Source organism: Balaenoptera physalus, assembly GCF_965194825.1.
Source record: "Balaenoptera physalus genome assembly, chromosome: 14".
In the NCBI taxonomy this organism is placed as follows: Eukaryota; Metazoa; Chordata; class Mammalia; order Artiodactyla; family Balaenopteridae; genus Balaenoptera; species Balaenoptera physalus.
This window is the reverse complement of record NC_138893.1, coordinates 92,458,822-92,475,952: the sequence shown is the minus strand read 5'-3', so window position 1 is coordinate 92,475,952 and position 17,131 is coordinate 92,458,822.

The following is a 17,131-nucleotide window of genomic DNA, read 5'->3' as shown; positions in this document are numbered from 1 at the left end:
AATACATGCCCTGCACTTTAAGTGGGACGTAACCTGTTAAGAGCCACTAAGGAGAACAGAACAGAGGTGCCTTTAAAAGGTAAACATTGAGCTACCATATGATCCAGCAGACCTATTCCTGGACCTATAAACTAAGAAGACAGAATTGGAAGGACACAGCCCCGCAAATCTGCATTCCATAGTATTACAATAGCCATGATATGGAAGTAACCAAAAAGTCCACCAACAGATGGGTGGACAAAGAAGAACTGCTACCTGTACAGATGGAATATGAGCTAGTGAAAAAATGAAACAATGCCATTTGCAGCACCATAGATGAGTCTAGAAGTAATCACGCAACTTGGAGTAAGTGAGAAAGCGAAAGACACATATCCTATCATATCACATATAGGGGTTACCTAAAAAATGATACAAACAAAGATATTTCCACAGAGAAACACTATCATAGATTCATTGAAAATCTTGGGGCTTCCCTGGTGTCGCAGTGGTTGAGAATCTACCTGCCAATGCAGGGGACAGGGGTTCGAGCCCTGGTCTGGGAAGATCCCACATGCCACGGAGCAACTGGGCCCGTGAGCCACAATTACTGAGCCTGCGCGTCTGGGGCCTGTGCTCCACAACAAGAGAGGCCACGATGGTGAGAGGCCCGGGCACCGTGATGAAGAGTGGTCCCCACTTGCCACAACTAGAGAAAGCCCTCGCACAAAAATGAAGACCCAACACAGTCATAAATAAATAAATAAATAAATAAATAAAAGAACGTGAATTTCTTAAAAAAAATCAGAATGTTAACAAACTTTAAAAAAAATAAAATAAAAAAAATAAATAAATAAATAAATAACTCTTATGGTTCACCAAATAGAAAGGTGTGAGGATTGGATACATTACCATATTGAGGTTAACAGATAGATAGAAACACATGTGAAATATATAATCATCAAAGACCTACGCAATACCAAGAGAAGACTACTCAACACTGTGTCATAACCTACATTGGAAAAGGTTCCAAAGAAGAAAGGATATATGTATATGTGGAAAGAACCACATCTTGCACACCTAGAACAAACAAAACATTGTAATCAAGTTTGCTGTGATAAAAAATAAAAATAAAGTTAAAAATACCAACAAGAAGTAAGGAGACATACACTTAAAGGGCTTTTTCCTCGCACATTCCATTCTAATTTACAACCTAGAACACCACTTCCAGTAAGGCTCTGTTGCCCTAGTAACCAGATTTGGTAAAGCAGAAATGCTGCCGCCTTGTGGCCGATTCCCGCAAGAGCAGCTTTTAACCCACAGCTAATGGTCACTTACCATTCACAAGGACTCAGGGCTCTAAAGGACACCTGCCCCCAAAATTGGCTGAGGTAGGAAATGGATAAAAAAAATTCAAAACAGGCAGAATTTTCAAGAACATAGTATGAAGAGGCAAGTTTTACTCACTCTCTTTCTAAAGAAAGGAAAATGGTTAAAACTCAACCTCAGGAAGTGTTAGACTCATGCAATCTAATCTACTAAAACTTTTCAACTCACACCAGTCGACTGACCATTGGCAAAAAGTCTACAAGCAATAAATGCTGAAGAGGTTTTAGAGAACTGTATGCCCTCTAGCTGCTGGTGAGATGTAAAAGGGTTAAACGCTAAAAATGAGAACAGAAAGGAGCTGCGTTTAAAAGGAAATATTGAGGTACCATTCAATCCAGCAGGTGAACCAATGGGCCTCTCACCTGAGAAGACCAGAATGAAGAAGACCCGGGCTGCAAAAGCTGTACTGCAGCCTTATTCACAATGTACAAGACAGTGAAGCAACCAAAATGTCCATCAACAGATGAAAGGATAAAGAAGAAGTGGTCCGTGTACACAATGAATACTAGACATGGAAAACAATGAAACACTGTTCTTTGAGGCACCAGAGATGATCTTGGAGATAATCACAGAACATGAGGTAAGTCGGAAAGCAAAAGTCCTATATCCTATGATATCACTTATAGGCGTTATCTAATAACTGACACAAATGAACATATTTCCACAGAGAAAGTCAATCACAAACTTATTAAAAAAAACTATGCTTATCTAAAAGGAAAGGTGGGGGGAATGGATAAATGAAGATTAGCATTACCATATGTATACAAATACATATTATATACATATATCAAAGAGACCGACCATATAGCAAGGAAGGTTTACGAAACACTCTGTAATAATTTACACGGGAAGAGGATCTCTACATAAATAGGTATATAGAATATGAAGATGAACCAGAGTGTGTACACCTTGCACAAGCAACATTCTAACCATTACCCCAATTGAAAAAATTAAAACAACGAACTAGGAGTAATGAGACATAAACTTATGGGCGGTTTTCTTGGCACATTCCATTCAAATTTACAACCTAGGCAAACGACTTCCAAAACAGCTCTGATGCCCTATTGCCCAGATTTGTAATGGAGAAATGCTTCATCCTTGTGACCATTTCCCACAACAGCAGCTTTAAACCCACTGCAAAAGTTCACTAAATATTCACCAATTGCAGTTCTGTAAATGACACGTGCCCTCCAAAAAATACTGAGGTCGAAATTCGACCAAAAATTTCTAGAGTGCAACCTTCAAAAAAGAAAATTTGAAGAGGTATATTACACTCACATTTTTTGCTTTATCTTTTAACAGAAAAGAAAAAGCCGTGGAGAAATAATGAATTGTAGGAATTTTTACAGACATGTAAACCCAAAATACAAAAACCTATCAGCTCACTCCACTCAGAATGGCCATCAACAAAAATGCTGCAAACAATAAATGCTGACGTGATTGTGGAGAAATGCGTATCCTCGATTCTAAGGGGCACGTGGTAAGAGCCACTAATGAAAGCACAATTGAGGTGCCTTGAAAAGGTAAACGTTGACCTACCATACCAGTCAATCAATCATACCCACTGCTGGGTCTATCACCTGAGAAAATGAAAACAAAAATCACAGGCTGGCAATCCTGCACTCCAGCAATATTTACCATAGGCAACACTTGGAAGCAACGAAAATGTCCATCAACAGAGGAATGCACCAAGAAGAAGTGGTCCATGTACACAATGGAATATTAGCCATGGAAAACATTGAAGCACTGCTCTTTGAGGCACCATAGATGAGCCTGGAGATAATCACAAAACATGAAGTAGGTCGGAAAGCAAAAGAGCTATATCCTATATTATCACTTATGGCATTATCTAATAACTGACACAGATGAACATATTTCCAAAGAGAAAGACACTCACAGGCTTAGAAAACAAACTATGCTCATCTGAAAGGAAAGGAGGGGGGAAATTGAGAAATGAAGATTAGTGTTACTCTACATATACAAATACATATTATATACATGTATCAAAAAGACCGAACATATAGCAAGAGAGGTCGACAGAACACTGTAATATTTTACATGGGAAGAGGATCTGTACATTAATAGACATACATAATGTACAAATGAACCAGATTGTGTACACCTAGGACAAACAATATTCTAAACATTACCCAGATTAAAAAAATTTTAAAAACCAAAAAGAAGTAATGAGACATAAACTTATGGGGATTTCTCCTTACACATCCCATTCTAATTTACAACCTAGGACAATGACTTCCAGAAAGGCTCTGCTGCCCTAGTACCCAGATTGGGGAATGTAGAAATGCTACCTCCTTGTGGCCGTTTCTCATAACAGCAGCTTTGAACCCACTGCAAAAGGTCACTAAATTTTCACCAACTTGCAGTTCTGTAAATGACACCTGCCCTCCAGAAAATTTTTGGGGTCAAAAATCGACCAAAAACTTCACAAGAGGGCAACCTTCGAAGAAGACAATTTCAAGAGATATATAGTACTCACGGGGTTTTATTTTAAGAGAAAAGAAAAAGGGGTAGGAATATGACAAATTTAAAAAATTTTAATGACATGCATACCCATATTACAAAAACCTATCAGCTCACAGCAGTCAGAATGGCCATTAGGAAAAATGCTGCAAAAAATAAACGGTGAAGGGAGTGTGGAGAAATGCGTACCCTCGGTTTTAAGGGGGGGCATGTAAAGAGCCACTAATGAAAACACAGTGTAGGTGCTTTGAAAAGGGAAACATTGAGCTACCAGTCAATTAATCACAACCACTGCTTGGCCTATCACCTGAGAAAATGAGAATCAAAAAGTCACAGGCTGGCAAACCTGTACGCCAGCAAGATTTACCATAGCCAGCACTTGGAAGCAATGAAAATGTCCATCAACCGAGGAATGCACCAAGAAGAAATGGTCCACGTACACAATGGAATATTACTCTAATAATAAATATAAATTAAATTTAAAAACAAACAAAAGCAAGGAGACATCAACATTTGTGGGTTTATCCGGGCACATTGCAGTCTAATTCATAACCGAAGAACACCACTGGCCGGTAGGTCTGTTTCCCTAGTACCAGCAAGGGGAATGTAGAAAGGCTGCCACTCTCTGGCCGTTACCTGCAAACGCAGGTTTAAAGCCTGAGCTAATGGTCACTTCATATGAACAAGTACTGCAGGGCTGTAAATGAAACCTACCCTCAAAATGTCTTGAAGGAGATAATGGCCAAAATATTTCAAATGGTGACACATACTTTAAGAAAACACTTTGAAGAAATAAGCTCTAATCACAGCTGGAAAAATAAAAAGGACATGTCTTAAAGCTCAATTTCAATGCATTATGAAACACATGCAAATTCAAACACAAAGAGGTATCAGCTCACATCACTCAGAATAATCATCAGCAAAAACTACAAAGAATAAATCCTGAAGGTGCTGGGAAGAAATACATGCCCTGCACTTTAAGTCGGACGTAACCTGGAAAGAGCCACTAAGGAGAACAGAACAGAGGTACCTTTAAAAGGTAAACATTGAGCTACCATATGATCCAGCAGACCTATTCCTGGACCTATAAACTAAGAAGACAGAATTGGAAGGACACAGCCACGCAAATCTGCATTCCATAGTATTACAATAGCCAAGATATGGAAGTAACCAAAAAGTCCACCGACAGATGCGTGGACAAAGAAGAACTGCTACCTGTACAGATGGAATATGAGCTAGTGAAAAAATGAAACAATGCCATTTGAAGCACCACAGATGAGTCTAGAAGTAATCACGCAACTTGGAGTAAGTGAGAAAGCGAAAGACACATATCCTATCCTATCACATATAGGGGTTACCTAAAAAATGATACAAAAAAAGATATTTCCACAGACAAACACTATCATAGATTCATTAAAAAAACTTACGGTTCACCAAATGGAAAGGTGTGAGGATTGGATACATTACCATATTGAGGTTAACAGAGACATACAAACACATGTGAAATATATAATCACCAAAGACCTACGCAATACCAAGAGAAGACTACTCAACACTGTGTCATAACCTACATGGGAAAAGGCTCCAAAGAAGAATAGATATATGTATATGTGTGAAAGAACCACATCTTGCACACCTAGAACAAACAAAACATTGTAATCAAGTTTGCTGTGATAAAAAATAAAATTTAAGTTAAAAATACCAACAAGAAGTAAGGAGACATACACTTAAAGGGCTTTTTCCTCGCACATTCCATTCTAATTTACAACCTAGAACACCACTTCCAGTAAGGCTCTGTTGCCCTAGTAACCAGATTTGGTAAAGCAGAAATGCTGCCGCCTTGTGGCCGATTCCCGCAAGAGCAGCTTTTAACCCACATCTAATGGTCACTTACCATTCACAAGGACTCAGGGCTCTAAAGGACACCTGCCCCCAAAATTGGCTGAGGTAGGGAATGGATAAAAAAAATTCAAAACAGGCAGAATTTTCAAGAACATAGTATGAAGAGGCAAGTTTTACTCACTCTCTTTTTAAAGAAAGGAAAATGGTTAAAGCTCAACCTCAGGAAGTGTTAGACTCATGCAATCTAATCTACTAAAACTTTTCAACTCACACCAGTCGACTGACCATTGGCAAAAAGTCTACAAGCAATAAATGCTGAAGAGGTTTTAGAGAAGTGTATGCCCTCTAGCTGCTGGTGAGATGTAAAAGGGTTAAACGCTAATAATGAGAACAGAAAGGAGATGCGTTTAAAAGGAAATATTGAGGTACCATTCAATCCAGCAGGTGAACCAATGGGCCTCTCACCTGAGAAGACCAGAATGAAGAAGACCCGGGCTGCAAAAGCTGTACTGCAGCCTTATTCACAATGTACAAGACAGTGAAGCAACCAAAATGTCCATCAACAGATGAAAGGATAAAGAAGAAGTGGTCCGTGTACAAAATGAATACTAGACATGGAAAACAATGAAACACTGCTCTTTGAGGCACCAGAGATGATCTTGGAGATAATCACAGAACATGAGGTAAGCCGGAAAGCAAAAGTCCTATATCCTATGATATCACTTATAGGCGTTATCTAATAACTGACACAAATGAACATATTTCCACAGAGAAAGTCAATCACAAACTTATTAAAAAAAACTATGCTTATCTAAAAGGAAAGGTGGGGGGAGTGGATAAATGAAGATTAGCTTTACCATATGTATACAAATACATATTATATACATATATCAAAAAGACAGACCATATAGCAAAGGTTTACGGAACACTCTGTAATAATTTACACGGGAAGTGGATCTCTACATAAATAGTTACATAGAATATGTAGATAAACCAGAGTGTGTACACCTTGGACGAGCAACATTCTAACCATTACCCCAATTGAAAAAATTAAAACAACGAACTAGGAGTAATGAGACATAAACTTATGGGGGGTTATCCTGGCACATTCCATCAAAATTTAAAACCTAGGCAAAGAACTTCCAGAACGGCTCTGCTGCACTAGTACCCAGATTTGGGAATGGAGAAATGCTGCATCCTTGTGGCCATTTCCCACAAGAGCAGCTTTAAACCCACTGCAAAAGGTCACTAAATATTCACCAATTGCAGGTCTGTAAATGACACCGGCCCTCCAAAAGATACTGAGGTCGAAATTCGACCAAAAATTTCCAGAGTGCAACCTTCCAAAAAGAAAATTTGAAGAGGTATATTATAGTCACACTTTTTTTCTTTTTTCTTTTAATAGAAAACAAAAAGGCGTGGAAAAATGCTGAATTGTAGGAATTTTTACAGACATGTTAACATAAATTACAAAAACCTATCAGCTCACACCAGTCACAACGGCCATCAACAAAAATGCTGCAAACAATAAATGCTGACGTGATTGTGGAGAAATGCGTACCCTCGATTCTAAGGGGGATGTGGTAAGAGCCACTAATGAAAGAAAAATTGAGGTGCATTGAAAAGGTAAACGTTGACCTACCATACCAGTCAATCAATCATACCCACTGCTGGGTCTATCACCTGAGAAAATGAAAATCAAAAATCACAGGCTGGCAATCCTGCACTCCAGCAATATTTACCATAGGCAACACTTGGAAGCAATGAAAATGTCCATTAACAGAGGAATGCACCAAGGAGAAGTGGTCCATGTACACAATGGAATATTAGCCATGGAAAACATTGAAGCACTGCTCTTTGAGGCACCATAGATGAGCATGGAGATAATCACAAAACATGAAGTAGGTCGGAAAGCAAAACACCTATATCCTATATTATCACTTATGGCATTATCTAATAACTGACACAGATGAACATATTTCCAAAGAGAAAGACACTCACAGGCTTAGAAAACAAACTATGCTCATCTGAAAGGAAAGGAGGGGGGAAATTGAGAAATGAAGATTAGTGTTACTATACATATACAAACACATATTATATACATGTATCAAAAACACCGAACATATAGCAAGGGAGGTCGATGGAACACTGTAGTATTTTACATGGGAAGAGGATCTGTACATTAATAGACATACAGAATGTACAAATGAACCAGATTGTGTACACCTAGGACAAACAATATTCTAAACTTTACCCAGATTAAAAAAATTTTAAAAACCAAGAAGAAGTAATGAGACATAAACTTATGGGGATTTCTCCTGGCAAATTCCATTCTAATTTACAACCTAGGACAATGACTTCCAGAAAGGCTCTGCTGCCCTAGTACCCAGATTGGGGAATGGAGAAATGCTACCTCCTTGTGGCCGTTTCCCACAACAGCAGCTTTGAACCCACTGCAAAAGGTCACTAAATTTTCACCAACTTGCCGTTCTGTAAATGACACTTGCCCTCCAGAAAATTTCTGGGGTCAAAAATCGACCAAAAACTTCACAAGAGGGCAACCTTCGAAGAAGACAATTTCAAGAGCTATATTGTACTCACGGGTTTTTCTTTTAAGAGAAAAGAAAAAGGGGTAGGAATATGACGAATTTAAAAAAAATTAATGACATGCATACCCATAATACAAAAACCTATCAGCTCACAGCAGTCAGAATGGCCATTAGGAAAAATGCTGCAAAAAATAAATGGTGAAGGAAGTGTGGAGAAATGCGTACCCTCTTTTGTAAGGGGTGGCATGTAAAGAGCCACTAATGAAAACACAGTGTAGGTGCTTTGAAAAGGGAAACATTGAGCTACCAGTCAATCAATCACAACCACTGCTTGGCCTATCACCTGAGAAAATGAGAATCAAAAAGTCACAGGCTGGCAAACCTGTACGCCAGCAAGATTTACCATAGCCAGCACGTGGAAGCAATGAAAATGTCCATCAACCGAGGAATGCACCAAGAAGAAGTGGTCCACTTACAAAATGGAATATTACTCTAATAATAAATATAAATTAAATTTAAAAACAAACAAAAGCAAGGAGACATCAACATTTGTGGGTTTATCCGGGCACATTGCACTCTAATTTATAACCGAAGAACACCACTGGCCGGTAGGTCTGTTTCCCTAGTACCAGCAAGGGGAATGTAGAAAGGCTGCCGCTCTCTGGCCGTTACCTGCAAAAGCAGGTTTACAGCCTGAGCTAATGGTCACTTCATATGAACAAGTACTGCAGGGCTGTAAATGAAACCTGCCCTCAAAATGTCTTGAGGGAGATAATGGCCAAAATATTTCAAATGGTGACACATACTTTAAGAAATCACTTTGAAGACATAAGCTCTAATCACAGCTGGAAAAATTAAAAGGACATGTCTTAAGGCTCAATTTCAATGCATTATGAGACACATGCAAATTCAACCACAAAGAGGTATCAGCTCACACCACTCAGAATAATCATCAGCAAAAACTACAAAGAATAAATCCTGAAGGTGCTGGGAAGAAATACATGCCCTCCACATTAAGTGGGACATAACCTGGAAAGAGCCACTAAGGAGAACAGAACAGAGGTGCCTTTAAAAGGTAAACGTTGAGCTAGCATATGATCCAGCAGACCTATTCCTGGACCTATAAACTAAGAAGACAGAATTGGAAGGACACAGGCACGCAAATCTGCACTGCATAGTATTACAATAGCCAAGATATGGAAGTAACCAAAAAGTCCATCGACAGATGGGTGGACAAAGAAGAACTGCTACCTGTACAGATGGAATGTGAGCTACTGAAAAAATGATACAATGCCATTTGCAGCACCATAGATGAGTCTAGAAGTAATCATGCAACTTGGAGTAAGTGAGAAAGCGAAAGACACATATCCTATCATATCACATATAGGGGTTACCTAAAAAATGATACAAACAAAGATATTTCCACAAACACTATCATAGATTCATTAAAAAAACTTATGGTTCACCAAATGGACAGGTGTGAGGATGGGATACATTACCATATTGAGGTTAACAGAGAGATACAAACACATGTGAAATATATAATCACCAAAGACCTATGCAATACCAAGAGCAGACTACTCAACATTGTGTCATAACCTACATGGGAAAAGGATCCGAAGAAGAATAGATATATGTATATGTGTGAAAGAACCACATCTTGCACACCTAGAACAAACAAAACATTGTAATCAAGTTTGCTGTGATAAAAAATAAAAATTAAGTTAAAAATACCAACAAGAAATAATGAGACATAAACTTAAAGGGCTTTTTCCTCGCACATTCTATTCTAATTAACACCTAGAACACCACTTCCAGTAAGGCTCTGTTGCCCTAGTAACCAGATTTGGTAAAGGAGAAATGCTGCCGCCTTGTGGCCGATTCCCGCAAGAGCAACTTTTAACCCACAGCTAATAGTCCCTTACCATTCATAAGCAAACAGGGCTGTAAAGAACACCTGCCCTCAAAATTGTGCTGAGGTAGGGAATGGATAAAAGAATTCAAAACAGGCAAAATGTTCACGAAGATAGTATGAAGACGTACGTTTTACTCACTCTCTTTTTAAAGAAAGGAAAATGGATAAAAGCTCAGCCTCAGGAAGTATTAGACTCATGCAATCTAATCTACAAAAACTTTTCAACTCACACCAATCGACTGACCATTGGCAAAAAGTCTACAAACAATAAATGCTGAAGAGGTTTTAGAGAACTGTGTACCCTCTAGCTGATGGTGAGATGTAAGAGGGTTAAACGCAAATAATGACAACAGAAAGGAGCTGCGTTTAAAAGGAAAAATTGAGGTACCATTCAATCCAGCAGGCACACCAATGGGCCACTCACCTGAGAAGACCAGAATGAAGAAGACCCGGGCTGCAAAAGCTGCACTGCAGCCTGATTCACAATAGACAAGATAGTGAAGCAACCAAAATGTCCATCAACAGATGAAACGATAAAGAAGAAGTGGTCCATGTACACAATGAATACTAGCCATGGAAAACAATGAAACACTGCTCTTTGAGGCACCATAGATGATCTTGGAGATAATCACAGAACATGAGGTAAGTCGGAAAGCAAAAGTCCTATATCCTATGATATCACTTATAGGCGTTATCTAATAACTGACACAAATGAACATATTTCCACACAGAAAGTCAATCACAGACTTATTAAAAAAAAACTATGCTTATCTAAAAGGAAAGGTGGGGGGAATGGATAAATGAAGATTAGCGTTACCATATGTATACAAATACATATTATATACATATTTCAAAAAGACTAACCGTATAGCAAGGAAGGATTACGGAACACTCTGTAATAATTTACACGGAAAGAGGATCTCTACATAAATAGTTATATACAATATGTAGATGAACCAGAGTGTGTACACCTTGGACGAACAACATTCTAACCATTACCCCAATTGAAAAAATTAAAACAACGAACTAGGAGTAATGGGACATAAACTTATGGGGGGTTTTCCTGGCACATTCCATCCAAATTTAAAACCTAGGCAAACAACTTCCAGAATGGCTCTGCTGCCCTAGTACCCAGATTGGGGAATGGAGAAATGCTGCATCCTTGTGGCCGTTTCCCACAAGAGCAGCTTTAAACCCACTGCAAAAGGTCACTAAATATTCACCAATTGCAGGTCTGTAAATGACACCGGCCCTCCAAAACATACTGAGGTCGAAAATCGACCAAAAAATTCCAGAGTGCAACCTTCCAAAAAGAAAATTTGAAGAGGTATATTATACTCACACTTTTTTTCTTTTTTCTTTTAACAGAAAAGAAAAAGGTGTGGAAAAATGATGAATTGTAGGAATTTTTACAGACATGTAAACCCAAATTACAAAAACCTATCAGCTCACACCAGTCAGAACTGCCATCAACAAAAATGCTGCAAACAATAAATGCTGACGTGATTGTGGAGAAATGCGTACCCTCGATTCTAAGGGGGATGTGGTAAGAGCCACTAATGAAAGCACAATTGAGGTGCCTTGAAAAGGTAAACGTTGACCTACCATACCAGTCAATCAATCATACCCACTGCTGGGTCTATCACCTGAGAAAATGAAAATCAAAAATCACAGGCTGGCAATCCTGCACTCCAGCAATATTTACCATAGGCAACACTTGGAAGCAATGAAAATGTCCATTAACAGAGGAATGCACCAAGAAGAAGTGGTCCATGTACACAATGGAATATTAGCCATGGAAAACATTGAAGCACTGCTCTTTGAGGCACCATAGATGAGCCTGGAGATAATCACAAAACATGAAGTAGGTCGGAAAGCAAAACACCTATATCCTATATTATCACTTATGGCATTATCTAATAACTGACACAGATGAACATATTTCCAAAGAGAAAGACACTCACAGGCTTAGAAAACAAACTATGCTCATCTGAAAGGAAAGGAGGGGGGAAATTGAGAAATGAAGATTAGTGTTACTATACATATACAAACACATATTATATACATGTATCAAAAACACCGAACATATAGCAAGGGAGGTCGATGGAACACTGTAGTATTTTACATGGGAAGAGGATCTGTACATTAATAGACATACAGAATGTACAAATGAACCAGATTGTGTACACCTAGGACAAACAATATTCTAAACTTTACCCAGATTAAAAAAATTTTAAAAACCAAGAAGAAGTAATGAGACATAAACTTATGGGGATTTCTCCTGGCAAATTCCATTCTAATTTACAACCTAGGACAATGACTTCCAGAAAGGCTCTGCTGCCCTAGTACCCAGATTGGGGAATGGAGAAATGCTACCTCCTTGTGGCCGTTTCCCACAACAGCAGCTTTGAACCCACTGCAAAAGGTCACTAAATTTTCACCAACTTGCCGTTCTGTAAATGACACTTGCCCTCCAGAAAATTTCTGGGGTCAAAAATCGACCAAAAACTTCACAAGAGGGCAACCTTCGAAGAAGACAATTTCAAGAGCTATATTGTACTCACGGGTTTTTCTTTTAAGAGAAAAGAAAAAGGGGTAGGAATATGACGAATTTAAAAAAAATTAATGACATGCATACCCATAATACAAAAACCTATCAGCTCACAGCAGTCAGAATGGCCATTAGGAAAAATGCTGCAAAAAATAAATGGTGAAGGAAGTGTGGAGAAATGCGTACCCTCTTTTGTAAGGGGTGGCATGTAAAGAGCCACTAATGAAAACACAGTGTAGGTGCTTTGAAAAGGGAAACATTGAGCTACCAGTCAATCAATCACAACCACTGCTTGGCCTATCACCTGAGAAAATGAGAATCAAAAAGTCACAGGCTGGCAAACCTGTACGCCAGCAAGATTTACCATAGCCAGCACGTGGAAGCAATGAAAATGTCCATCAACCGAGGAATGCACCAAGAAGAAGTAGTCCACTTACAAAATGGAATATTACTCTAATAATAAATATAAATTAAATTTAAAAACAAACAAAAGCAAGGAGACATCAACATTTGTGGGTTTATCCGGGCACATTGCACTCTAATTTATAACCGAAGAACACCACTGGCCGGTAGGTCTGTTTCCCTAGTACCAGCAAGGGGAATGTAGAAAGGCTGCCGCTCTCTGGCCGTTACCTGCAAAAGCAGGTTTACAGCCTGAGCTAATGGTCACTTCATATGAACAAGTACTGCAGGGCTGTAAATGAAACCTGCCCTCAAAATGTCTTGAGGGAGATAATGGCCAAAATATTTCAAATGGTGACACATACTTTAAGAAATCACTTTGAAGACATAAGCTCTAATCACAGCTGGAAAAATTAAAAGGACATGTCTTAAGGCTCAATTTCAATGCATTATGAGACACATGCAAATTCAACCACAAAGAGGTATCAGCTCACACCACTCAGAATAATCATCAGCAAAAACTACAAAGAATAAATCCTGAAGGTGCTGGGAAGAAATACATGCCCTCCACATTAAGTGGGACATAACCTGGAAAGAGCCACTAAGGAGAACAGAACAGAGGTGCCTTTAAAAGGTAAACGTTGAGCTAGCATATGATCCAGCAGACCTATTCCTGGACCTATAAACTAAGAAGACAGAATTGGAAGGACACAGGCACGCAAATCTGCACTGCATAGTATTACAATAGCCAAGATATGGAAGTAACCAAAAAGTCCATCGACAGATGGGTGGACAAAGAAGAACTGCTACCTGTACAGATGGAATGTGAGCTACTGAAAAAATGATACAATGCCATTTGCAGCACCATAGATGAGTCTAGAAGTAATCATGCAACTTGGAGTAAGTGAGAAAGCGAAAGACACATATCCTATCATATCACATATAGGGGTTACCTAAAAAATGATACAAACAAAGATATTTCCACAAACACTATCATAGATTCATTAAAAAAACTTATGGTTCACCAAATGGACAGGTGTGAGGATGGGATACATTACCATATTGAGGTTAACAGAGAGATACAAACACATGTGAAATATATAATCACCAAAGACCTATGCAATACCAAGAGCAGACTACTCAACATTGTGTCATAACCTACATGGGAAAAGGATCCGAAGAAGAATAGATATATGTATATGTGTGAAAGAACCACATCTTGCACACCTAGAACAAACAAAACATTGTAATCAAGTTTGCTGTGATAAAAAATAAAAATTAAGTTAAAAATACCAACAAGAAATAATGAGACATAAACTTAAAGGGCTTTTTCCTCGCACATTCTATTCTAATTAACACCTAGAACACCACTTCCAGTAAGGCTCTGTTGCCCTAGTAACCAGATTTGGTAAAGGAGAAATGCTGCCGCCTTGTGGCCGATTCCCGCAAGAGCAACTTTTAACCCACAGCTAATAGTCCCTTACCATTCATAAGCAAACAGGGCTGTAAAGAACACCTGCCCTCAAAATTGTGCTGAGGTAGGGAATGGATAAAAGAATTCAAAACAGGCAAAATGTTCACGAAGATAGTATGAAGACGTACGTTTTACTCACTCTCTTTTTAAAGAAAGGAAAATGGATAAAAGCTCAGCCTCAGGAAGTATTAGACTCATGCAATCTAATCTACAAAAACTTTTCAACTCACACCAATCGACTGACCATTGGCAAAAAGTCTACAAACAATAAATGCTGAAGAGGTTTTAGAGAACTGTGTACCCTCTAGCTGCTGGTGAGATGTAAGGGGGTTAAACGCAAATAATGACAACAGAAAGGAGCTGCTTTTAAAAGGAAAAATTGAGGTACCATTCAATCCAGCAGGCACACCAATGGGCCACTCACCTGAGAAGACCAGAATGAAGAAGACCCGGGCTGCAAAAGCTGCACTGCAGCCTGATTCACAATAGACAAGACAGTGAAGCAACCAAAATGTCCATCAACAGATGAAACGATAAAGAAGAAGTGGTCCATGTACACAATGAATACTAGCCATGGAAAACAATGAAACACTGCTCTTTGAGGCACCATAGATGATCTTGGAGATAATCACAGAACATGAGGTAAGTCGGAAATCAAAAGTCCTATATCCTATCATATCACTTATAGGCGTTATCTAATAACTGACACAAATGAACATATTTCCACACAGAAAGTCAATCACAGACTTATTAAAAAAAACTATGCTTATCTAAAAGGAAAGGTGGGGGGAATGGATAAATGAAGATTAGCGTTACCATATGTATACAAATACATATTATATACATATATCAAAAAGACTAACCGTATAGCAAGGAAGGATTACGGAACACTCTGTAATAATTTACACGGAAAGAGGATCTCTACATAAATAGTTATATACAATATGTAGATGAACCAGAGTGTGTACACCTTGGACGAACAACATTCTAACCATTACCCCAATTGAAAAAATTAAAACAACGAACTAGGAGTAATGGGACATAAACTTATGGGGGGTTTTCCTGGCACATTCCATCCAAATTTAAAACCTAGGCAAACAACTTCCAGAATGGCTCTGCTGCCCTAGTACCCAGATTGGGGAATGGAGAAATGCTGCATCCTTGTGGCCGTTTCCCACAAGAGCAGCTTTAAACCCACTGCAAAAGGTCACTAAATATTCACCAATTGCAGGTCCGTAAATGACACCGGCCCTCCAAAACATACTGAGGTCGAAAATCGACCAAAAAATTCCAGAGTGCAACCTTCCAAAAAGAAAATTTGAAGAGGTATATTATACTCACACTTTTTTTCTTTTTTCTTTTAACAGAAAAGAAAAAGGTGTGGAAAAATGATGAATTGTAGGAATTTTTACAGACATGTAAACCCAAATTACAAAAACCTATCAGCTCACACCAGTCAGAACTGCCATCAACAAAAATGCTGCAAACAATAAATGCTGACGTGATTGTGGAGAAATGCGTACCCTCGATTCTAAGGGGGATGTGGTAAGAGCCACTAATGAAAGCACAATTGAGGTGCCTTGAAAAGGTAAACGTTGACCTACCATACCAGTCAATCAATCATACCCACTGCTGGGTCTATCACCTGAGAAAATGAAAATCAAAAATCACAGGCTGGCAATCCTGCACTCCAGCAATATTTACCATAGGCAACACTTGGAAGCAATGAAAATGTCCATTAACAGAGGAATGCACCAAGAAGAAGTGGTCCATGTACACAATGGAATATTAGCCATGGAAAACATTGAAGCACTGCTCTTTGAGGCACCATAGATGAGCCTGGAGATAATCACAAAACATGAAGTAGGTCGGAAAGCAAAACACCTATATCCTATATTATCACTTATGGCATTATCTAATAACTGACACAGATGAACATATTTCCAAAGAGAAAGACACTCACAGGCTTAGAAAACAAACTATGCTCATCTGAAAGGAAAGGAGGGGGGAAATTGAGAAATGAAGATTAGTGTTACTATACATATACAAACACATATTATATACATGTATCAAAAACACCGAACATATAGCAAGGGAGGTCGATGGAACACTGTAGTATTTTACATGGGAAGAGGATCTGTACATTAATAGACATACAGAATGTACAAATGAACCAGATTGTGTACACCTAGGACAAACAATATTCTAAACTTTACCCAGATTAAAAAAATTTTAAAAACCAAGAAGAAGTAATGAGACATAAACTTATGGGGATTTCTCCTGGCAAATTCCATTCTAATTTACAACCTAGGACAATGACTTCCAGAAAGGCTCTGCTGCCCTAGTACCCAGATTGGGGAATGGAGAAATGCTACCTCCTTGTGGCCGTTTTCCACAACAGCAGCTTTGAACCCACTGCAAAAGGTCACTAAATTTTCACCAACTTGCCGTTCTGTAAATGACACTTGCCCTCCAGAAAATTTCTGGGGTCAAAAATCGACCAAAAACTTCACAAGAGGGCAACCTTCGAAGAAGACAATTTCAAGAGCTAT